The sequence below is a fragment of the Acomys minous genome (assembly GCF_964271855.1).
Source record: "Acomys minous genome assembly, chromosome: 3".
Classification (NCBI taxonomy): domain Eukaryota; kingdom Metazoa; phylum Chordata; class Mammalia; order Rodentia; family Muridae; genus Acomys; species Acomys minous.
In genome coordinates this window covers 124,152,011-124,177,428 of record NC_140485.1, presented here as the reverse complement: position 1 = coordinate 124,177,428, position 25,418 = coordinate 124,152,011, and the positions used below count along the sequence as shown (strand labels likewise).

General features: G+C 36.6%; 1 long non-coding RNA gene across 8 annotated transcripts in view; it reads left to right on the top strand.

The window, feature by feature from the left end:
• The first annotated feature begins 591 nt into the window (after positions 1–591).
• LOC311593410 overlaps positions 592–25,418 on the top strand; it is a 51,314-nt gene continuing 26,487 nt past the window's right edge. For 5 of the 8 annotated variants that reach the window (XR_014777688.1, XR_014777689.1, XR_014777690.1 and 2 more), the window contains exons 1-2: positions 592–833; positions 17,770–17,919. This is a non-coding gene — a long non-coding RNA (uncharacterized lncRNA). Of the gene's footprint in view, positions 870–13,159; positions 13,246–17,769; positions 17,920–22,505; positions 22,707–25,418 lie in introns of those variants that run through there. The other 3 variants (XR_014777691.1, XR_014777692.1, XR_014777693.1) reach the window with 3 other exon arrangements.

The following is a 25,418-nucleotide window of genomic DNA, read 5'->3' as shown; positions in this document are numbered from 1 at the left end:
CAAAATGCAGCTCTAAAATTAGCACACTCTGCTTGGTTCCCACCCTCACCTTATCAACCCATCCATTATACGCCTTCTCTCATTGTTATGGTTCAGACAGCCACCGAAACTCCCTTGTTATTTCATGGCTGTTCCTCCATACTTCAGTCACAAAGATTTGTTGTTTGTCCATGACCCCTGAGTGAGAGGACTAAGGTCATGAACTATCACTCTAGGCCTCTTGTGTGCATCTTCAAGACTCAAGACACCAGGGTCTCATTCCCACTTCCCAAATTTGCTCTTTAGTTTGGAATGCTGATATGTTAGTGCACATTACCTTCCATCTTTGGAGACATTGCGTTGATTGGACAGGTAAATTATTAAGTACTGCTTTCAGGGTTCCCTACTATCTGCCACTCTCCCTACATAAAAGTAAAATTTGTTAAATGCTTAACAGAGTACCATTTCTTCTCTGTTGTGCCGACACTATTCTTCCCAGGAATGAGGTCACCTTCCGCCCCCCCCCCACAACTGTGACTACAGAAAATGTCATAATCGTTCACTCAGAAATGTGCATCAGAACCTTGAGAAGAATCACGCGCTATCAGAAGCTCCTGACCGCCCTTTCCTAGCTCCATTGCTGGGGTGCACAGCAGCACACAGTTCTGGACATCCTTTTCAACACCACCTCTTCAATCCACGATGAACTCACAAAGGAGCTGTCTGCAGGGGAATCTTTCTCCTGTTGCATACTCTTCAGAGGTTACTTCCTGAGTAGAGGCTCCTAGAGTTTGCTCTGGGGAGACAGCCTTAACAACTCTAAGGGATATGCTTGACATGCAGATATTGAGAAGGTGGGGCCCAGTGCTGAGCTTTAGAAAACTCTACAGGTGATTCTAATACTCTTTTGTTTGCCAACCACCCACTTAGGATGGAATTCACAGCCCTTGAATAGTTAGGGAATGTCCAAAAGTCTATTTGGTTTTTCTTTTCTGTTTTGATATAAATTCTTCAAACTTGAACTTGTTGCTTCTAAAACACAAAAATACCTTCTTTTCCTCTATTTTGGTCATCATTTTCTCATCAGTCTTTTGTTAGTAGCATTTACATAAATTAATTATTTTGTAAAAATAATTTTTATAACTAAACAAAGTCATTTTATGTGCATCTATAGGTATGAGGGTCAATACTGATAATCATTTTGACAGGATATGTAGTCACCTAGGAGACAAACTCTGCCCATGCTTGTGATGGATTATGATGATTGTGTTGCTGAGATGAGAACCTATCCTTAAAGTGGGTAGTACCATTCCTTGGGTTTGAATTTTGCATTGCACATGAGCCCCAGAAATCACTGTTTTCTGCTTACTGACTGAAGATATAATGTGGCCATCTTCATTTAGAAGTATTCTTTTATTATCGCAGTGGAAAATTTAATATGTGTAAGCTTTTTAAAAATTTCTTATTGTATAATCATTATATAGTCTGATAAATGCCATTTCGGTTTGAAGTACTTTTTAAATCAGTTTCAGAATATCTGACTATAACAAATGCTGATCATTTCCTGAAGAAAACTCAATAATAGTTAACATTTCTTACAGTTTAAGGTAATTTTCACATATTTATTGTTGCAGGTTTAGAGATAAAAAGAACTGCAGCCATTTCCAAGGTGAAAATGTCACCAAATCTATGGAATGTATCTAGCACAAATCTGACTCTATTCTGTCTCCTTCTTTGGTATCTTAGAATGAGATCCTTAACTTGCAACTCTTATAGATTTTGAACAAAGCCTGTACCTTCTATTAGTGTAAAAAAATGAAGGTGCTTGATTTGGTGAATATACAAAATCAAGAGAGTAAAAATTGAAAGGAAGAAAAATTATTTTTACCATTTTCAATTCCCAGTGATTTAGAGAAATGTTGTTTTGATTAGAGGTATTGTGCTTAAATTAGGTTGACCTTTCCTTTTCCTTAGTTGTAAAAGCTTATAGCTCCATCTGTTGTGTACCTCTTTCACCAAGCAGCCACCTGGGGGATTCTGGGGGATTCTATAGTCCGGATTTGGAGTGATCTCTACATTCTTAAGCTAAAGCTGGCGATACAAAGAACAGCTGCACAAAATCAGGCTGCTTATTATTTTAGCAACTTTTCTGAAATAGCAGATTCTACTGTCTTCGTTGCTTTGCCTGGGGCATAGAAAAAAAAACAACTAGCTCTTTTTCAGTTAACTTACAGTATGTAGTATTGATTAAACAAATCAATCCAGGGAATGCATTTATAACAGCATTTGACACATAGTGTTTGCTATTATTTTTATTCAGATCAGTGGTATTTATTAAATTACTTCCACAAGTGTTTAGTGGATTGTATATCAAATATGCATTGCCAGGGCTTTCTATACCCCTCTTGTAAAGAAGGACATTATTGAAACTGCACTTGCCTTGGGGACGCAATGCTTCACATTAACATTGGTGTGAGTTCTCAGGGTGGAACTGAAGTAGAAACTAAAGGGAGGGTTCTGGAAAACCATGAACATTTAGAATTGGGTTGAACTGCTATACCGACTACTTGCAGTATGTCACAGAGGCAGAGATATTTCACAGACATCATACTTAGTTATTATGAATTAAGAGTTAGTGTTGCTTCACAGTCATGGATCTGGAGCTTCAAGAATGGTATGATTTGTTTCAGATTGCTCCTGAGAAAACATAAGTTCTGATCTCATGGATGTGATTATTCCTGTTTTATTACAGTCTTGACACAGGATGATGCCTTTAAGAAAGCTACTTTCTATTTCAGACTTATTGTTTGCTTGTTGTTCTAGAATAGTGTTTTTTGTTTTGTTTTGTTTGTTTTTTTATACAATATCGTTGCATCCATTGGGTATTAGTCTATGGGCTCAGGATGGGGCTGATACAAATACATCACTGAGAGTGAGTGGTTATTATACAAACAGCATCACTAATTCAAGTCTGAAATGAACATGCTCCAAAGTCTGGTGCTACGAATGGAAAATTCCAGATCTCGATCTCGTATGAGTTATGTGTATAAGGTGTATATAAAACAAAGTGAATGCTGTACTTAGATTCTAGTACCACAACATACTTATTAGGTGTATACAAATATCCCAAAATTAAAAATATGAAAATGTAAACACTTCTAGTTCTAAGGGGTTGAGACACTCTATAGATATAAATTGCTAGGTCAAAACAAGCTTCAAAGAGAAATATTCTTCTTATATGAATAATCTTTAGGAAACCAAAGGTCATTTTATGCTTTTAACTGGTACTTAAGTAGCCTTAGATTGTTGACAATGCTTATTTTTTATGAGTTTATTTGCTCTGTTAGAAATTATTTTTATAAATTACATGTATCAAACAAGTTTCTTTAAAACAAGTCAAGACAGGGCTGGAGTGAAAGATAGCTCAGTCAGTTGAAAATGCGCTAACCTAGAGACCTGAGTTTGGATCCCCAGTGAAGCGTGTCACATGGTAAGGAGATGTTATTGGTGGGCTGGTGGCATATCTGGGCATGTCCACATTTTCTTCCCATTCTCTGATTCCTACTCCATTAATTCACACTATAATCTGATAGCATTTCTCCTTGTTGGCAGAAGCTGTTCTTCTTTCCCCAAAACACAGCAGCCTTAATTACAGGAAATGCCACAGGTTTCCCTTTGAATTCCCCTCTTGGCTATAATTTCACAAAGTCTGCTTCTTGGAACCACTTATAGTCTATCACAGGCTGTTCATACCAAAATGTCAGAGTCTAAAATATTTTCTTGGTAAAACTTTGCCACCTTAGCAACAGAGAACCTAAAATACATTTTAAAGATGATATCGAACAATATATTCTGTGTACAAGTGTTTACAGACTACAAACCATGAAGCCATTCTTAGAATTCTGTTTTGTACACTGGATAAAGCCATCACAGAAGACATGATAATGTGTGTCAATAAAAATGAATTAGAAGTTATTTTAGTATGTATATTCCTAGAACATTTATCATAGCTTCACTTCACCCTGCTTGTTTGGAAGTCAAGAAAATTTGTGTTCCTGGTGAGACATTAGTTATAAAAAACAAAATTATATGGGAAAGGTACAGTGAGTCTTAGATGTCCTCAATCCAGTGGAACGCTCTTATTTTTAGAAAAGATGTGGGGTGAAATTATATTTCATTGATTAATTTTCAGTAGCTCACTAAATAAGGACTAGAATGAAGTGGAGATGGGTACTCTGTTAAAATGCTAGGCAGAGGGGGAGCACGCACACCGTTCATTCCTGCACCTGGGAGGCAGAGGAAGGCAAATCTCTGAATTCTATGAGTTTTAGGCCAGCTTGAAATACAGAGTGAGTTCCAAGATAGCCAGGGCAGTTATGCAGAGAAACGGGACTGGAAAAACAAAACAAACCAAACAAACAAACAACATCTCCTATAAAGCTCATGTGGCTGTGACTAAATAACAACGGAAGATACTTGTACGGTATTATGTATTATTTCTAAGTGTTTTAAGTGATGTGGAGTAGATTTATTTATTTATCCTTTCACTGGAACAGCTTTATCACTCAGGTTGTGTTATAACATGCTTGGAGGCTTGGTACAGAGGTCAATCTGAAGGGTAGCAAATTCACAATAAGCCAGCCAAGGGTTGAGAGGCAGCTTATGATGGAGCTGGGGTTTTGATCTTTTGGGAGTCTGGGATTAAAACCAACGTTCTTATCTAATATCTGTAATATTTTTCTTTTATTGAGAATGGCTTATTTTCTCATATATAATATATCCTGAATATGGTTTCCGTTCTCTCTCCTCTTCCCAGTTTCTCCCCACTTTCCCTTCAATCCATATCCATGCTCTTTCTATTTCTCATTAGAACACAAATGAACTCCTATGGGAAATAATAAAATAATAAAGAAAAACTAACACATTGAAACTTGACAAACTAACAAAAACAAAGGAGGGAAAGAGCCCCTCAAAAGGCACAAGGAACAGAGGCCCACTCATTTGCATATTGAACTCAGGAATCCCATAAAGACACCAAACTGGAACCTTCATAAATAACAAAAGACCTGGTACAGACACTTGCAGGCTCTGTGCATCCTACCTCAGTCTCTGTGAGTTCGTATCTAATTTGATAATGATTTAAAAGGCCTTGTTTTCTTCTTGTTACCCACTACCTCTGGCTATTAGACTCTTTCTATTTCCTCTTGTGGTGGCTTCCTTGAGCTCTGAAGGGAAGGATTTGACATCCCATTTAGGGTTGTATTTCAATGTCTTACATTCTTGGCATAATATCTGGCTGTAAGTCTCTACATTTCTTCCCACATGATGAAGGAGGAAGCTTTTCTGATGATGGTTGAGCAACACACTGACCTATGAGTATAGCAGAAAGTCATTTGAAGACACCTTATTGTTACATTGTTTAAGAGCAGTAGTATTTGATATTACCTAGGCACTGTTGTTATTAATGAATGAAAAATCCCATTCATTCAATATTACTAATAAAGACTCAGGAGCCAGATGCAGGGGCGAAAACCTGTTACCACAGAGAGGCAGAGAAAGCACATAGCCAACCTCCTAGTCATGTCACATCTCAGAGAAAAAAGCCCCCGAGTACACTAGCTTAGCTGACAGCCCAGAAGGAAAAGGCAGAAACAAAACAAAACAAAACAAAAACAAAAACAAAAAACCCAAGGCCAAAGGCTTGCTATCTCACAAATCAAAAAGCCCACTCTTATCCACACTGCCTTTAATACCTTTCAACTCAAAGTCCCTCCTACTCTTTAATGTCTGTCAACTGGTTTCTTCTCTGCCTCTTGACCTAGGATTACCGTCATTAAATCCTGTGTACAGAAATCTCTTGTATTAAAGATGTCTGCTAGAGCTGGCTGAACCACACCATAATCACCTATTTACAGTAAAGGGAAAGTGCTTGGATTTAAGGTGTGTTTTAGGGCTGAATCAAGCCAAATAAGAAACAGGTTTTTGCAGTTCATAGTCACACGGTTCACAATGGGATCAAAACCCTGCAACATAGCACCCTGAGCCACCTAGTCTCAGGTTCTTGGTCACCTGAGCAGTGTCAGTCATGGGTTTCATCTCATGGAATGTGCCTTAGGTCAAATCAGGTATTGGTTGGTTACTCCCACATGCTTTGTGACACCATTATCTCAGCATATTATGTAGGCAGGACACCATTATCAATCAAATGGTTTATGTTTTGGTTGGTGTTTACATTTCTCTTTCGGTAGCTTGCAGAGTACTTTCCTGTCATGTATGGGTAAAGACATTATTTAGGCATTATCTTTACCTTTCTGTGTTCAGTGAACTTATGGACATGTTATCTTCAGCAATGGGACATTGCCATCAGTTTGTAGAGAGCAACCAGTTTGTCTTGGCAACAGCCTGGATTGTTTGAGGAGTCCTATGGGACCCTTAGGTTAATAATTCTATCAGATATAACTCAATCCCAGAACTGGACTCTTCATTTGGTCACAAGGTAAGACTAGTTAGGGCAATGACTCTCTCAGTGTTTGATGATTTTGTTTAGACAGCCTTAATATATGTATATAGTTTAGACTATTTTCTACTTCCTCTTTTATCAGGTTTATCTGGTTTATGTTGAGGTTATTGATCCAGTTGGAGTTGAGTTAATCAGGGTGAGAGATATAGAAATATTTGGATCCTTCTACATGCAGCTGTCTAGTTTGACCAGAACCATTTGTTGAAGATGGTGTCTTTTTTCCAGTGTGCATCTCTGGTTTCTTTATCAAAAATCAGGTGTCCATAGGTGTGGGCATTTATGTTTAGATCGTTAATTCAACTGCATTTTTTAATATGACTGTTTTTCATCTAATATCATGCTGTTTCTATTACTATAGCTTTGTAGTACAACATAAAATCCAGCAGTTCTTCTACTATTTAAGATTGTTTTAGCTATTCTGTGTGTGTGTGTGTGTGTGTGTGTGTGTGTGTGTGTGTGTGTGTTTATGCTTCCATATGAAGATAGAAATTGTCCTTTAAAGATCTGTGATCCACAAAGAATGTGTTGGGATTTTGATGAAGAATAACATAGAATCTGTAGATTACTTTTGTAATATGGTCTTTTTTTACTATATTAATTCTACCAATCTATGAGTATGGGAGCTCTTTCCATCTTCTAATATATTTTTCCATTTCTTTCTTCTATGTCTTAGTTTTTACAGTACTAGTATTTTACTTGTTTGGTTAGTTACCCCCAAGATATTTGATACTATTTGTGTTTATTATAGAAGGTATTTCCCTCATGATTTCTTTCTCAGTACATTTGTCATTTGTACACAAAAAGGGTATTGATTTTTGTGAGTTAATTTTGTACCTAGCTACTATGATGAAAGTGCTGTAAGTGTTTCTTGAAGGAATTCTTAGAGACATTTATGTATACTATTATATCATCTGTAAAGAAATATACTTTGACTTCTTCCTTTCCAATTTGTAGCCCCTTGATTTCCTTCATTGTCTTATTGTTTAGCCAAGACTTCAAGAACTATATTGTACAGGCATGGAGAGAGTGGAGAACCTTGTCTTGTTTCTGACTTTAGTGAAGTTTCTCTGTGTTTCTTTCCATTGAAATTGATGTTGGCTATGGGCTTCCTGTAAACTGCCTTTATTATGTTGAGGTATGACCTTTGTATCCCTAATTTCCTCCAGATTTTTATTATGAATGAATGTTGAATTTTGTGAAAGACCTTTTCTGAATCTAATGACACAATCATGTAGTTTTTGTCTTTCAGTTTGTTTATATTGTGGATTACATTTATTAGTTTATATATGATGGAACTTCTTTGCATTCCTGGGACAAAGCCTACTTGATCATGGTAGATAATCTTTTTGATGTTTTCTTGAATTTTGTTGCAAGTGTTTCATTGAGAATTTTACTTTTTCGTGTGTGTGTGTGTGTGTGTGTGTGTGTGTGTGTGTGTGTGTGTAACCTCTTTACATTGGAATTTTCCTTCTCACACATTTTGTAGGCCTGGGTTTGTAGATAGATATTGCTTAAATTAGTTGTTATCATGGAGGTCTTTTCTCTATTAATTTTTGCTGTGCATAGTAATCTATGCTGCCATCTGTGATCTCTTAAAGACCATAGAACTTTAGTCAAGGTCCTTTTGACTTTTAGCATCTGTATTGAGAAGTCAGGTGTTTTCTAATGGGTCTGCCTCATACATTACTTGGTTTTTCCTTACAGATATAATAATAATAATAATAATAATAATAATAATAATAATAATAATAATAAATTATATATTTTATCATATATAATCATATATATCATATATTATTATTATTATTATTATTATTATTATTATTATTATTATTATTATTATGACTACTACTACTACTTTGTTTTTTTGAGACAGGGTTTCTCTGGGTTGCCTTGGCTGTACTGGACTCACTTTGTAGACAAGGCTGGCCTCAAGCTCATAGAGCTCCACCTCCCTCCGCCTCCCGGAGTGCTAAGATTACAGGAGTGTGCCACCGCACCTGGCTCCTAACAGCTTTTAATATTCTTCCTTTGCTTTGTACATTTAATGTTTTGATCATGTGCTGAGTGAACTTTTGTTTTTTCTGGTTCAATCTCTTTGGCGTTTTGATTGCTTCTTGCACCTTCTGTATTTTAGGGCAATTTCCTTCTATGATTTTGTCGAGTTCTTTTCTGTGCCTTTGATCTAGATTTCTTCTCATTCCCTTATTCCCATTATTCTTAGATTTATAATTTACATACACTCCCAGATTTTCTTGATGTTTTGTACCAGAAGTTTTTTATATTTAATAGTTTATTTTACTTTTATTATGTTTGCCTATGTATCCATTTTTTCTATGATGTCTTCAATGCATGAGATTCTCTATTTCATTGTTTGTAATCTGTTGGTGAGTCTTGCCTGTTAGATTCTTGTGTGAGTTCCTAAATATTTCATTTCCAGATTTCCTTCTGCTGGGGTTTTCTTTATTGATCCTTTAAAGTCTTGAACTGTTTTATTTATTTAATTCCACTATTTATTTTTCCATAGATTTCTTTATGCAATTTATTCATTTCTTCTTTAAGAACCTCTATTATATTCATAAAAGGTATTTTAAAATCTTTGTTTTGTGCTTTAACTATGTGACAATACTTAGGGCCTGTTGTGGTAGGGTTCTGGACTCTGGTGGAGACATATTGAACTGGCTGTTATTGACGGTGTTTTTATAACCAGGACCTGGGAATCGGGATTTGGAAAGACTGTAATTCTAGCTGTTGCTATCTGGTCTTGTCTCTGTTGGTTGGGTGTCTTGTTCCTTGGTTTCACTTTCTAGTTATTAGGAAAGTGTTGTGGTCATGTGTTAATTGGCTAGGAAAGACTTCTGAGATCCTGTTAGCTGTGGTCACTGGACATTCCAAGCAAAATGTGTTTCTAGGTATTGCAGACCTGACACTGAGAAATAAAAATACAATAAGGGGGATCTGTGGAGGTCCACAGGAGGGTAGAAAGCAGGGATCTGCTTATTCCCTCAAGAATGAGGTCAAAGAATGAAGAGTGGCTATGCCAGAACTTCATGCCCCAGAGCTGTTGATGAGACGGGAGCACTGTGTTTAGCGGAATGGATGGAAAGATAAAGCTTGGGAGTGAGCCTGCATGCGTCCCTGGCTGGAGTGACTTGAGGGTTCCCAGGGAGTGCCTGTTGGACTTAGGGGAGGTGTCTGGGATAAAGCAATGAATGTGTGTTGCTTGCATGTGTGTGTGTGGGAAGGGGAAGTAAGGACTGGAAAATCTATGTGATCCACTGGAGGTGGTGGTGATAAGGTAGCATTGGCAGGTGGTGTGTTATAAAGCTGATGATGACATGGGGGTTGGACTTGGAGGAGATGCAGGAGAGGTGCTCTTCTTCAGTTAGCTACCTGCTTTTCTGCACAGAGTGTAGAACCAACACTGTTATTGCCACACTAGACTGCAACAAGAATAAGCCCCATTTTTGTTAAAAAATTAAGTATGAATATTTTGAAAGCTAGAGTACTATATATGATTAATTCTACAGGGTTATCAAGCTTTACTGAAAACTAGATTGACTGACTGTGGAATTTAAAATCTTTAACTGTATAAAGAGAGTGATGGTCTGTCAGCTATGAGAGTTCTACATTTTCCAGGCTAGCAGCTGGACTAGTTTCTTAATACTTTAAGAACTTCAACTTAGAGAAAGCTAGATAGATCTGTGGCTTCACCACAGAAAAATAATCTCAGGATATCCAGCATGAGGTGGGACTCTTAAAAGACATTTGTTTTTTATTTTATTTTATTTTTGACACAGGGTTTCTCTGTGTAGCCTTGACTGTCCTAGACTTGCTCTGTAGATCAGGCTGGCCTCAAACTCACAGAGCTCCTTCTGCCTCTGCCTCCCAAGTGCTGGGATCATAGAAGTGTGCCACTGCACCCAGTTAAAAGATATTTCTTAACATGAAGCTTTTTGTGTTAAGAGGGTTAAGAGGAAGCGGTTTCTAGGGAGAAAAGTAGGGTACACTTGAGAGAACGGGCATTAGCTTCTCCCAAGAGAGTATCATCTTTACAATAGCAATATATGATATTGGTGGTTTTGAAGCTGTTATCTTCTAAGCATAGCTAAATATTGTAAATGAAATCAAAGGGTGGTTCAAGAAAGACCCCCTAACAGGATTACAACTGATAAGGTGAAATTCCAGATCATAGGCATGCAGGAAATTAAATTTCTTCACCGACACAATGCTTTGCCCTTAAGTCAAGATTCTTAGAAGAGTCCTAATAATCTTGCACACTTTGCTTGTTTATCTGTTGAGACAGCCTGTCTTGCCTTGGCAAGAAAACTCTGGGATGGATAGACTGCCAGAGAGAATGCAAGGTATGTCCTGCAACCATTTCTGCCCTCATAAAATGTCACAGCTATCTCTCTTCACTGGCAGTCTACTCAAACACTGGTGTGGGAGAGAGAATGCCCTTTTTTACAGTGTGTGTCTATCAACAGCCTCATCTGATGAGAGATCAGACTCTTGCTTCCCTCTTTTTATTCTGCCTCCTGTTCCTTTAAGCCATCTCAGAAAATTCACATTCACTACAAACAATATTTATGACCACATTTGAGAGCTTTTAAGAAAATGTCTAGGAGAAGAGTGAGGCCCTATCCAATGTCATATACACTCAAGGATAAGGCTGGCTATTGTTAGATGTCCTTGTTATTTTTCTATCATGCTTTAGATAAATGTAGAATAACCATGATAGAACTAGAAAGTATAATACATGGTAACAGTATCATTATCATTTCATGTGTAATAGTTCAGAGTATTGATGAAATAGCTTTAGAAATCCATTACATTAAATCATAAAACAATAAAGTAATGAATCATAGAAAAATAGCAGACAATATAGGTGGCTATATATCTACTTTGTAAATGAGGACAAAGTATATAAATGTGAGAAAAGCCAAATACCTAAATACGGCCCATCTTATAGTATAAACTTCTATTAAACCAATAAAGCAAGAAAAAAAAAACCCACAGCAACAAAAACAGTAGCAGCAGTAACAACAGCAGCAGCAGCAGCAGCAGAAGCACTAACAACATCACCACAAAGGAAAAAGCCTAAATTAGAAAAGGAAATATATTTGAAACACAATGTGACAGGCTGTGAAAATTCTTAATTTGTGAAAGCATAAAACTATTTTTAAGAGAATAACCTAAAGTAAACCTCAGACAATTGGCCAAGACAAATAAACTGTTCATAAATTACAAAAGGCAAATGGGTAATTAACTTTTGAGTTTATTCTTAGCAATAATGAGTAGGTAAATAAAAAATATCATTTTCAGTAATTACCAGAGATACCACTTATGAGTTAATGCACTGTCAGTGGGAGTCCACACTGAAAGAACGGATATATTTTTATGTTTTTGGAAACCTGTTAGTATGATCTAGAGCCTAACATATACACATTGGCCCAGAAATCCTTTTTCAGGAAATATTGCCTATGGGATACTCCTAGAACCAAATGAAACCTTTTCAAAAACATTTTTTTTTACTGTTTATATAATGAAAATCAGCTACTAATTAAATGTATTAAAAGTTAAGTGGCTATAGGAGTATGAGCCTTATCACTTTTGTTTTTTTAATCCTCTTGGACAATATGACTGTTTTTGTGCCATTGCCATGATTTTCTTTAGTATTCTAACCTTGTAGTATAAATTGAAAAGAGGTTGATGATTAACTGTAATGTGTTCATTACTAATGAATTTTGCCTACCCTGGGTCTTCTGTGTTTCCATATGAATTTTAAGATTTTATTTCAATTTCTGTGAAGAATTTCACTGTGATTTTGATAGAGATTACATTAAAATCTATGATATTTTTGGTAGAAAATGATTTCATGATATCAGCTCTTCCAATTTGTTGCCATGACAAGTCTTTCCATCTTCTCATATTTCATTCTTCAATGTTTTAAAGCTTTCATACAAATCTTTCACTTGCTTGGTCAAATTTATTACACAGTATTTTTGAGGCTACTTTGCATGTCATTGTTTCTCTGATGTCTTCATCTGTATGTTTGTCATTAGACTTAGAAAGATTAATGATTAATTTTGTATATTAATTTTGTATTAAAGGTTTCATGAATGTATTTATTAGTTGTAGAAAATTTAATGGTGGATGCTTTAGGCTCTTTTATGTGTAGAATTTTATCATCTACAAATAAGAATACTATGCCCTTTTTCCCATTTTTATTCCATATATGTCTTTCTTCTGTCTCATTGTTTTAGGCTAAGACATTAAGCAATGTATTGAACAACAATGGGGAACCTGAACATCCTTGTCTTGTTCCTGATTTTAGTGAAAATGCTTTTAAGGTTTTCTCCACTTAGCACGATAATGGCTGTAGGATTTTTGTATATCACCTTCACTATGTTAAGATATGTCCCCTGTCTCCCTTATTCTCTAGGACTTCTATTGTATAGAGATGTTAGAATTTGTCAAAGACTGTTTCTCCCTTTAATGAGATAATCATGTGTGGAGGAATGTCTTGAGTGGATGTAACAACTGTCAATAAAGTGCTCTTTAGCCAATCAGCTGGGCAGAAGGACAGGAAGTGGAAGGCGGGACTTCCTGGAGAGAGGGAGGAGCCAACAGTTGACAGTTAAGAGGAGAGTTGATGGTTGACAATTGAAGGAGAGAGTTGAGGGAGAGAAGCCACCCAAGGAGGATAGGCAGCTTTAAAGTACATTTCAGTCTCTTTGTGTCAGGTATCTGCTTCCTAGGCTAAACAGATACAAGTCATTTTAATAATCATGTGGTTTCTTTTTATATATATTCATATTGTACATTTTAATACTTGATTTGTATATGATGACCAATTCCTGCACCACTGGGATGAAACTGACTTGATTACATTAGGTGATCTTTTTTATAAGTTTTTGAATTCTGTTTGCAAACACTCAAGAATTCTCTGAAAAGAACAGTTAATCAAAAGATATCTAAGATTATACCACATAAATAACAAAATGACAGAAATTAGTACACAGTGTTCATTAATAACTCTTAATGTCAATGATCTCAAATTCCCAATAAATTGACAACACTATCAGACTGGATTACAAAATCAGATCCATCTTTTTGCTGCCTGTAAGAAACATATCTCAGTATCAACAATAAGATCCTTAGGATAGGAGGATATAACTAAGAACAAGCAGTTGTAACTGTTCTAACAGCTAACAAAGTAAACTTTTAAGACAAACTAGTCAGAAAATATAAAAAGCCCTACTTTCTACTCATCAAAACAACAATTAAATCAAATTACAGTTGTAATATAGTCTCCAAACACAGGCCACCCAACTTTCTAAAAACAAATAGTAAACTTAAAACTACAGATTAACAATACAATGAAACATGGGTGACCCCAATAACACTACTCTACAAGTCATCTGGACAAAAATTAAATAGAAACATGGGAGTTAAATGATGTCATAATCAAATGAACCTAATAGGAATTTACATAATAGTCATTCCATTTAAACACTAAAGGATGTGCATTCTTCTCATCAGCCCATAAAACTGCCTCCAAATTACAGCAGTGTATTTCGACACAAAGCAACAAATCTGGGAAATTTACAAAATACAGTGAAACGGAAATCATATGTTGAATTCTATGTAACCACAGTGGAACAGAAGTGAATAGGGACAGCAGTAAAAACTACAGAGACTAAAAAGTCATAAGGACAAAATAACACTCTCCAGAAAGACGATTGGGTCAAGGAAATAATCTAAAGGAAAAATTTAAATTTCATAGAATTTAGTGAAAATACCACATGCTTAAATCTACAGGATTTGATAAAGACAGTCCTAAGAGGAAACGTAATAACTCTGCTGCCTACATGAAAATATATGAGAGTTCTCAAAAGCCTTGACAAAATAAGAAAAAACTATGCCCCAAAACAGTAGCTGAGAAGAGATAATCAAAATCAAGGCTGAAGTTAATGAGCTACAAACAAAAACATACAAAGAAGGAAGGAAATGAAGAATTGGGTCTTTGAAAAGATTGACAAGAGTGACAGTCTTTTAGCTAGTTAAGCCAGAAGAGATTAAGAGAAGACAAAAATTAATGAAATTAGAGTGGAAAAGGGAGAAAATTCAACACATTGAAATGAAGGCATACTTTAAAAAGCTTTTATTTCACTAAAATGAATGAACTTCTTGATGCAGATGATCCACAAAAGTTAAATCAGGATGAAGTAACTAATTAAAAAAGACTCATATCAACCAACAACATAGAAACAGAAATTTAAATCTCACACCTAAAAAATAAAATGCCCATGTTCACATGGATTCACTAAAGATTTCTGAGACCTTCAAAAAGAACCAACACTGTACTTCTCAAATTATTTGATAGAATTGCAAAGGAAAAAACACTTCAAACTTTTTTTTACAAATTCATTATTATTATGAAATGTAAATCAAAGACTCAACAAAAGAACAGTATTAGATGCAATTCTTCTTGATTTATGGATGCAAAAATTCTAACTAAAACATTAGGAATTGTTTCTTTAGTAAAATATTTACAAAAATAGTCCACAAAACAGTATTAAAAGGGAAGCAATTTAACAACACTTTAACTTGTGGTAATGTACACATTTTAAAATTTATTCTTAAAACATTTAACCTTCCTTAGTTATTATAGAAATAACTACAGAAAATTATTATTTTAATTATATTAAATTACACAGAGGTTAACATAGAAAAATAATAAATTCAAATAGCCAATTCCATGGTCAGAATCACAATTTCTTTATTCCCACTTAATCAAATTGAAAATTACAAATAACAAAACGACCTCATATTTATTTGAGAGAAAATGTTTTCATATGAAGATTCTCTACACAGCAACTAGGAGGCAGGACGCCTTTGCCATTTTATTAATACATTTGTCATAGGTAGCACGAAGGTTGCTGCTGCTTAAGAAACCCAACTGATGAGCTCCCTTTTCCCTCTGTGAAGGCACAAGTGGTACCAGAGAAGTGCAGATGTGTCGATCAATAGTTTGGACAAGGTTAAAAAGAGAAGTTCACTTTTGCATTTCACAGAGCACCGAACTACCAATCAAATAAAACAGAGGCTTCCCCCAAGCCAGCATAAGCTACACTCTCACTGCTGGCCTCTATGAGGGGTCTCACTCTGAATGCTTTAACACCACTGATTAGCGAACAAGAAGCCATTATAGCAACACTAGCAATGTATAGACCTCAGATTGGCGGGCAATTCCAAGCTATGAACAAACTGATGCTGTAGAAGACGACTTGGGTGCGCTGTAACTTAATGTCAGCAGTTCTTTCTGAAGTATGACTGGCATTGTGCATATAAAAGGAGGTGTAAAATGCTCACAAGGTCAGATACCTCATCTTGGAGCATGTTCTCTCATCTCTGCTGTTGAGTTGAAAGCTTTCCTTTCAGTCTAGTCCGTTTTCTTTCTTGCATGGAGGTTTACAAGCAAGAGAAAGTTCTGATGGTAGAAAGCAAATCTGAAACCCTACTAGAATTGAGAAATGGTTCATTTTTTTTGACTACGTTGTATATGCTGTCAGAGTTAGCATTATAAATAAGTGTTGGATATTACGACTTTGAAAGTATATTTTCAGCTCCTCAGTAACTGAAACTGAAATTGTCCTCTTTAAAAAAAATTAACTTGATTTTGTGGTATTGATGACACTCATGATTTCTATTCTTTGTGTGTGTGTGTGTGTGTGTGTGTGTGTGTGTGTGTGTGCGTGTGTGTGTGTGTGCTTTTATTTTATTTTTTAAAATATATTTTATTAATTTATTCATATTACATCTCAATTGTTATCCCATCCCTTGTATCCTCCCATTCCTCCCTCCCTCCTATTTTTCCCTTACTCCCTTCCCCTATGACTGTGACTGAGGGAGACTTCCTCTCCCTGTATATGCTCATAGGGTATCAAGTCTCTTCTTGGTAGCCTGCTATCCTTCCTCTGAGTGCCAACAGGCCTCCCCATCCAGGGGACATGGTCAAATATGGGGCACCAAAGTTTGTGTGAAAGTCAGTCCCCACTCTCCACTCAACTGTGGAGAATGTCCTGTCCATTGGGTAGATCTGGGTAGGGGTTTGAAGTTTACTGCATGTATTGCCCTTGGCTGGTGCCATAGTTTGAGCAGGACCCCTGGGCCCAGATCTACCCATCATAATATTCTACTTGTAGGGTCCTAGAGACATTCATGATTTCTAATATTAAAAACAGTTCTAAATTGTCTGAGAAAAGGAAGAAAAGACATTTGTTTTGAGATTATCTTGGTTTTGCCTTTCAGAAAAATTCTGGTTTTCTTAATTAAACCAAATTAATTTTTTTTTCATAACAGTTTAAAAGGTGCTGTTGATTGTAACTCTGATGCTGTCTAAATACAGCCAAGATCCAAGGCTGTATTGACACTTGAATATTGCATTTTTCTGTTTTGAATCACAACATATTTATTTTTATTTTCACTTTTCCTTTCAGAAAGCAATTTAAAAGCAGAATCATCACAGTATAAATATTTTTCCTCCACATAAATTTCAAAAAAGGGAATACTTTAATGGTATCTAAGAAACAGCACCCGTTTTTTAATAGATATCAATGTGGAAGCTTTTAGTACCTTCCCTTACCAAGAAAAAAAATAAATAGAAAGCAATAAAAAAAAGGCTCGATCTTTTTTGTTCCTTCTTAATAAAAAAAAACCCACATTCTTCTGCACTAACAGACCATCCCAAAGGGGTATAAAACTGAGTGAGAAGGCTTGCTCCATTTTAGAGCTAAGCAAGAGCATTATGAAATAATAACTTATTAAACTTGGTTGTGTCTGTAAAACTAGTTTTGTGCATCAAGATACAGGTCTAAAAACATCCTAACAGTTTTTCTTCTGGGTTCTTTATTCCTTTTAGTTTGAATATTTTTTGTCCTGCAATCCTGGCTGCTATTAATCAGAGAGAGAGGGAGAGAGAGAGAGAGAGAGAGAGAGAGAGAGAGAGAGAGAGAGAGAGAGAGAGAGAGAGAGAGAGAGAAACAGAGAGAGAGAGAGAGAGAGAGAGAGAGAGAGAGAGAGAGAGAGAGAGAGAGAGAGAGAAAGAGAGAAGTTGTGAGCTGTGTGCTGAGAACATCGTCCCTTAGATATAGAAGCTGTACGGCTGACTACAGCGTTGTCAGGTAATGAGTTACTTAGATCCCCAAAGATTCTTAAGATCAATTGAAATAATCAAATCCACACGCGATCCCATTTTATTTCAGAGCCGCATATGTATACCACTGAAGAAGTCATTAGCCAAAACACCTGCTGGAGGTGGGGAACGAGCAATGTTGTCAATCCAGAAATAAGAATGAGGCTTGGAAAAATCCCTTTTCTCAACAACTGATTCAAATCATCTTATAGATCACAAGGTAAATAGTTTTTGAAATCTTAATTGAAAAATCTTGAATGTGAGCATTTAATTGAGAAAAATACTTTTAATTAACTTCACACATCAAGAAAATTTAGTGGCCTACTAAGCAGCTTTTAAAATGTATAGAAAGACCATCCCTTAGAGCAAAAGATTTATTGTTCCAATTTTTATGAGATTTTCTCATTTTTCTTTGTATAAAAATTTTATTCTGTGAGAAAGTCATATCCCACTCTCCACTCTACTGTTCAGAATGTTCTGACCATTGGCTAGATCTAGGTAGGGGTTTAAAGTTTTACCGCCTGTGTTGTCCTTGGTTGGTGCCTTAGTTTGAGTGGGACCCCTGGGCCCAAATCTGCCTATCATAATGTTCTACTTGTAGGTTTCTAGGACCCTCTGGATCCTTCTACTTTGCCATTCTCCCATGCTTCTCTCATCTAGAGTCCCAATAGAATGTCCTCCCCTCTGTCTCAGTTTCCTCATCTTTGACCATGTTCTCTGGAGGGGGAGACCTGGTGGCACTCAGACGAAGGACAGCAGGTTACTGAGAAGAGACTTGATACCCTATGAACATATACAGGGGGAGGTAATCCCCCTCAGGAACAGTCATAGGGGAGGGGAATAAGGGGAAAATGGGAGGGAGGGAAGAATGGGAGGATACAAGGGATGGGATAACCATTGAGATGTAACAAGAATAAATTAATAAAAACAGGAAAAAACAAACAAACAAAGAAAAAAAATTGTATTCTGAGTCAGAAGGATTGCCTTGAAACATCAGTTTCAGGCCAGAATAAAAAGTATACTGTCTCACACATGAAAGCAATCAAATGTGCTTTTTTTCCCCCATTAATGACAGATAGTTAAGACTATCCCCTCTTGTCCTAGGCTCTGGATATCTTATCTTTATTTTACAGTGTCTCTCTCTCTCTCTCTCTCTCTCTCTCTCTCTCTCTCTCTCTCTCTCTCTCCTTTTCTTCCTCCTCCATTATTGCTGTCATTGTTGTCTTTGGCTTTGTACTTTGGATCTACGCTTAGATCATTTCGAGTTAATTTTTGAGTAAGGAATGCACTAAGGCCCGTTGACTTTTTTCTAAAGGCCTCTAATTGCTCTTGCTATGTTTCTTCAATAGGTTTTCTTTACATTATTGAATTGCTTTTGTACCTTTGCCAAAAATCAGCTGAAGATTTGTATAGGCCTATTCTTGTGTCTTCTATTCTATTGCATTGATCCGTGTGTTCATGTCTCCAGCAATTTCACACACTTTTGATTGTGTGGCAGTATAGTAATAAGCTGGTAATTCCACAAGAGTTACTCTTCCTTATTGGTATTGCTTTTCACTATGCCAAGGCCTGAGGATTTCAATATATGTTTTAAAATATGCTAGACTATCACATCACAGAATACTGTGGAATTCTCATAAGGACTTGAATTAAATCTATAAGTAAATTCTTGTTGAATAGCTATATTTAATATGTTTCCTTCCAAACTATAAATACAATCTATCTCTTGATTTATTTAAGACATCGGTTTTCCTAATAACATTGATAATTTGCACCATAAAGACCTATGTCCCTCAGATAAATTTATTAGCTGCTAGAAAGTCATTCTTTACTTTATATTTTTCACATATCCTACTGTGCATTCCATAATAATAACAGTCATTCACATCTCTTTATGAATATAAAATTTTACTAATTTCTAATGTAGTTCTTCACTGTGCTGAATAATTGTGTTTTATGATGTTGCTAACAAAGTGTGCTAAGATCATGTATAAGAAGTTTTTTTTCCTCTTCGTTTTGTTTTGTTTTGTCAAGACAGGGTTTCTCTCTGTAGCCTTGGTTGTTCCCAGACTTGTTTTGTAGACCAGGATGGCCTCTGACTCACAAAGATCCACGTGCCTCTGCATCCCTGAGTGCTGGGATTAAAGGCACGCACCACCAAGCCTGGATCCAAAACTTATGCTGCTTTCGAGACAAACAGGGATAACGATAGGGGAAGACAGAGCAGAGATTGAGGGAATGTCCAACAAATGCCTGGCCCAACCCTAGAAATACCCATGGAAAACAGCCAACTGCTGACACTACCAATGATACTCTGCTGTGTTTGCAGACAGAAGTCTATCAGAGTTGTCTTGATCGACCACCAAGCAGTGGTTTGAAACAGGTGCTGAGACTCACAGCCAAACCATGGAATAAGTATAGGGAACGTGGTGGGAAAGTGGGGGTAGAGGGGAGGATAAAAGACTCTAGAGGTGACAAGAGCCCCATAGGAAGACCAACACAGCCAACAAACCAGGGGCCAGAGGGGTCTGTGGAGTCTGAACCTAGGACCATACATGGCCAGAACCTAGGTCCTTTACATAGAAGTAGCTGAGGGGAAGCTCAGGCTTCATGTGGGTCCACTAGTCAGAGAAACAGGTGCTATCTCTGACTTGGACTCTGTTGCCTGCTTCTTCATCCCTTCCCCCTGATGGAACGACCTTGGCAGGCCACAGGGGAAGATGAAGAACTCAGTCCTGGTGTGACTTGATGAAATAGGGTGGGTGGGCAGGGGTCTTCCCTTTTCTGAGGAATAGGAGGTGGGAGATGGGAGATGGAGGGTGGGACTGGGAGGAGATGAGGGAAGGGGCTAAAGGGATGTAAAGTGAATAAATACATAAATCAATTAAAAAAAGAAAGCTATCTTCAATCTTGGTATGTCTAAGAACAAACTTCTACACTTAGAAAACTTACCGTGATTTAAAAAATAAATCATAAATTAAAGAGAACACTTACAATGAGATAATTTCATATCTATCTATCATTTATCTATCTATCTATCATCTATCTACCTATAATTTGCTTATCCAAATCAATTAAATTAATAAGGTTACATGGTCAGAAGTTTTTTTCTGAATATTCTCAATTTGTATAAACCTCTCCAAAGATGAAAATGCTCATGAATCTTCTTAATGCTTGTATCAGATTCACCATTAATATTCTTTTATTGTCCATTATAATGCTCCTATGTGGGCATGCCATTCCAGACTTTCTGTTTATTGCAGTGAGCAGCCTCTCTGTTTTGGTTATAGTAGCAGGCTTCTTTCCTTTCCTATGAGCCAGAAAATTTTGACTTGTCCTTCTGGTCTCAAGAAGTTAACTCCCTTGAATTTATATCTAGTTCAGATATTAGTAATTTCTTACATTATATTTCGCCTTTTATGATAGTATGATATTTTTCTTTTGATAATTCTAATATGACAGTTCCTTACCCATTATTATTATAGATTCTGAGAATCCAAGAAAGTATGTTGCTATATCTGGGCCCGTCAGAAGTTACCATAATGTTATTATGTATATTGCATATGCATATATACTAGTTGGCAGGGAGAAATGAAATAATATTTAAAGACAAGATGAGATCAGAACAAGATGTGCATTGCCTCTTGTGCTTGGTCCAACTGTCCCTGGCCAAGGGGCTGCTGGAAGCCCACAATTATCTTACCGTCTACTTGCCAAACCATCTGTTCTGGCTGCATCTGCCACTGAGGGAGGAATTGTTTTATAGTTCTCACAAAGTTGTAATAAGAACAAATGATATCCCTGTGTGGTATATAAGAAATGGACTAGTTTCTAAGTTTCCATCCATCTCAAAAATTCTAAAGTTCTGAGGAGAAAAACAGCTCTGGTGACCAATGGAGTCACCAAAGCTTCTATGTAGACCATGAAGTGAACCTTAAAGGAATTGATATGTTTGTTTAGATAATTGGCTAGAAAAACGTGAAGAAAGTAATTATAAGAATAGAATATTATTTTTTCCACTGAGTGCTCTCCACTGCTGAGTCGTCTCTTCAGTCTCTTAACTAGGATAAATGTATATGCACATGTATGCATATATGATGTATATGTATGTATATATATATTTATATTTTATGCAACATATTTTGATCATGTATTCTCTCTCCCAAACTCCTTCCATATCTTCCTCTACCTCTCTACCTAGTGAAAACTATGCTCTCCCCCTCTCTAAAATAATCCCTAAAAATCAAAACAAACAAGCAAAAGACAAATAAAACAAGAAATCAAAACAAATAAATGAAACAAAAGCACACACACACACACATACACACACTCAACACATACATACACACACCCGAGGGCGGGTAACAGGGAGAAGGACAGGGAAAGAGGGAGCAGGGTATTAGAAGGAAGGTAAGAGAGGGGGATGGAGAAGGGGGAGAGGAAGTGAGGGAGGGAGAGAGACAGATGGGGGAGGGAGGAAGAGGGAGGCAGAGGGAGAGGGGCAGATAGAGATAGAGATAGATAGATAGATAGAGAGAGAGAGAGAGAGAGAGAGAGAGAGAGAGAGAGAGAGAGAGAGAGAGAACTGTGGAGTTTGTTTAGTATTGCCCACCTACTCTTGGGCACGCAGGCTGGAGCTGGCCTGGAGTGTGACAAAACACATAAGGAATTATAGATTATTAACATCCATATTCACATAGCTATTTTAAATTTTTTTGCTCAATAACTAAGTCCCCACCCTTATACATTTCACGGTCTAAATCCACAGCAGTGTTTTCCATCCAGGGAGCTTCTTGAGTGCCATGAGTTCCATGCAGATGTCAGAACAGAAGATTTGAGACTTTACACCTCTTCACAGAGAATCCCATCAGTAACTCTCTCCACAGAGGAACTATCTTGTGAAACCTCAAAGAAGCCTGAGCCATCAATATGGTCAGCTGAACAGATTACAGGCTCATAAAGGGTTTGAGAGACGCTGTCTTGATTTAACCATGCTTCCCTCCTCAGGTTGGTAAAACCCAACACAGAAAGTTTCCGGCGGACCAGCGTTGCTATAAATTAGGAGACCTGAGGTCAATAGGCTACTTACCTCATAATGTAGATGCTTACCAGGAAGATCACTCCTATCTCACCTCAAGGGAAATATAGGAGACACTAGATTATCCTCAGGCCAGATAGATACAAAGGAAACATGTCAGAGCCTCTAGTGAAGAGCACACATTTCTTAGATCAGCTCAGTCTGCCTTACAGTAGTATCTGAAAAGAGATGGAACTGTTGAATGGATATTTAATATTGAATTACTATTTTAGTGAAATTAGTGGTTACTCCTTAACCAGCTTTATACCCAAATGACCACACAGAGAGACCAGGATCTATTTAATTAGCCTATAGCACAATGATGTATAATAATTACAGCATTCTAATCTTCCATGTTAGTATAGTTTCTTCCCATTCAGATTTCCCACATTATACTTGCATTTAAATCATCTCCTAGGCCCAGGAGAAATCAATATTTGAATGAACAAGGGTAAACTGAACACAGTACACAAGGATATTGTGCAAACATGGAACCCAGCAGCACAGCCTACCTATGACACATTCCAAAGAGGGTGTCATGATCTGAAACTCTAGGTAACTGTCTTCCAAGAACAGCCTCTGATGAAAAACCACATATCACTCAGAGAGGAATATGGTCACCCTTGCAAATCTGATCACAAGCTAATTTAGCCACATTTAGCACCTTAATAATGCTCAATTTAGACTCAATCCCTGCACAAAGGCTCCAGATAAGCAGATCCAATTGTACTGTGTATTTCCACAAAGCACAGAAGGTATCCATCCCAAGTAATGACTCCATCTAACCTCAAGGTCCCTTCTCCAATCTTGTCAATTGTTGAAGTCTCTAGTGATGCCATCTGGTCAGAGAGTGCATCCTGGGGCTCTGCTGATCAGAGTTAATTGTCATGCTGCCTAGTAGCTCAGCTCGATTGCATAGTTAGTTCATCTTGTGGTCTCACCACATAACAGCACCTAACCAGCTGTCTCACTCAAACTCAGCAAACCACTTATAGTTATTTGGAAAGGTAAATAACAGGATAGAATATATATATATATATATATATATATATATATATATATATATATATATATATATATATATATATATATATATGATAACTCCTAAAATATGAATACTGAGACACTGATTTATTGCTATCTTTCCTATTAGGCTTTTTCTCCTGTATTCATGTGTATGTTTAGTGGATGTCATAATCATTATACCACTTATTATTTTATTGCTACTGTTAGTTGTAAGTAAGAAATAATATCACAAAGAGTGGCTTAGGGAAGATGATGAACTTTCTCTGTTGGTGTTAAAGATAAGCAAGTTGAGGTTCTTCAGTAGACTCTTATTTTCTCAAGTAACTCTCAGTAACAGATGGGGAAAAGCCAAATGTAATCAACTGGGAGTCAGTATTCTTTCATGCACAGAATGAAGAGGAAGTATTAAAAATATTTTAACAACTGTACATCTCTGGATACTATACTTAGGAAGAAATAGTAAAGCCAGGTATGTTAATAAAGATTAAAGAGATAAATACAGTAACTTGACTTCTGTCTGGAAAAAAATGATGATGGAAAATAAGTATGATAGAAATCTATATGAAGCAGAAAGAAATTGAATAAGTGGGCATTAGGGAACAGCCAGCAAGCTAGAAATAAAACACTGAGACTGATAATGATGAAAAAGAGGTTTAGGTTAACAGATCAAACAGAAAGCACTGTGATTTACCATGTCCCCCACAGAGCATGCACTGGGAAGGCAAAGCTCCTGCTCTCAACTGAACCCAGGAGCCAGAAAAGCCATAAGCCAAGTAAATCAACTGTAGCTCAAAGCTACAATCCAGGGCCCTGGCTGAGGCACACAATTATGAGATCCTTGAGCAGCCACAAAATGAGACATTAGAGCCAGTGGGGAAATAGGATGGATTTCACAGAGGAAGGGTAAAATAAGCTTCGAAGGATGAATTGTACTTGTCTATGTGTACAGCAAAAATAGAGAATTAAATGGCAAAGCCTTAGAAAAGGCTGAGGATAAACACTGCAGGATGCCCAGGAAGTAGCAGCAAGGAGGGCAAGAAAAATAAAAGGAAAAAAGAAACAGTGATAGCTACAAAATTTGAGCTAGCCTTGTGGTACAAGGTAACCTTAGCTTCTCTGAAGAATAGGGCAGGATATTCATGGGTTCAAGACCCATCAAGGCTGCACAATAAATTTAAGGTAGATCTGAGCACTTTATTGAAGTTTCAACCAAAAACAAATAAGTAGACAAAAGATAGATAGATGATAGCTAGCTAGATGGATAGATAGATAGATTGATTGAGAGAAAAAGGCAGATGATGTTCTTATTGTAGCTTAGTGATAGAAATTTATGAAGTATGAAGCCCTATGTTTGCTACTCAATATAGTATCAGGTGGGGAAAAAGCTTATGAAAATTTTAAATTAATGCATAAATCTTTAAGTATTTTTACATTTCTTCTGTGTTCAAATAAATATATGTAAATACTATACCATAAATAAATATGCCATTATAGCATTTTCTACTCAAGCATAGCTGACTAATTACAGAATAATTACGATCATATTGCTTGTCAATTTTATAAATAGTCCTAAAAACTAACAGCATTTTGTATTTCAGCATTTTCACAAATATAAA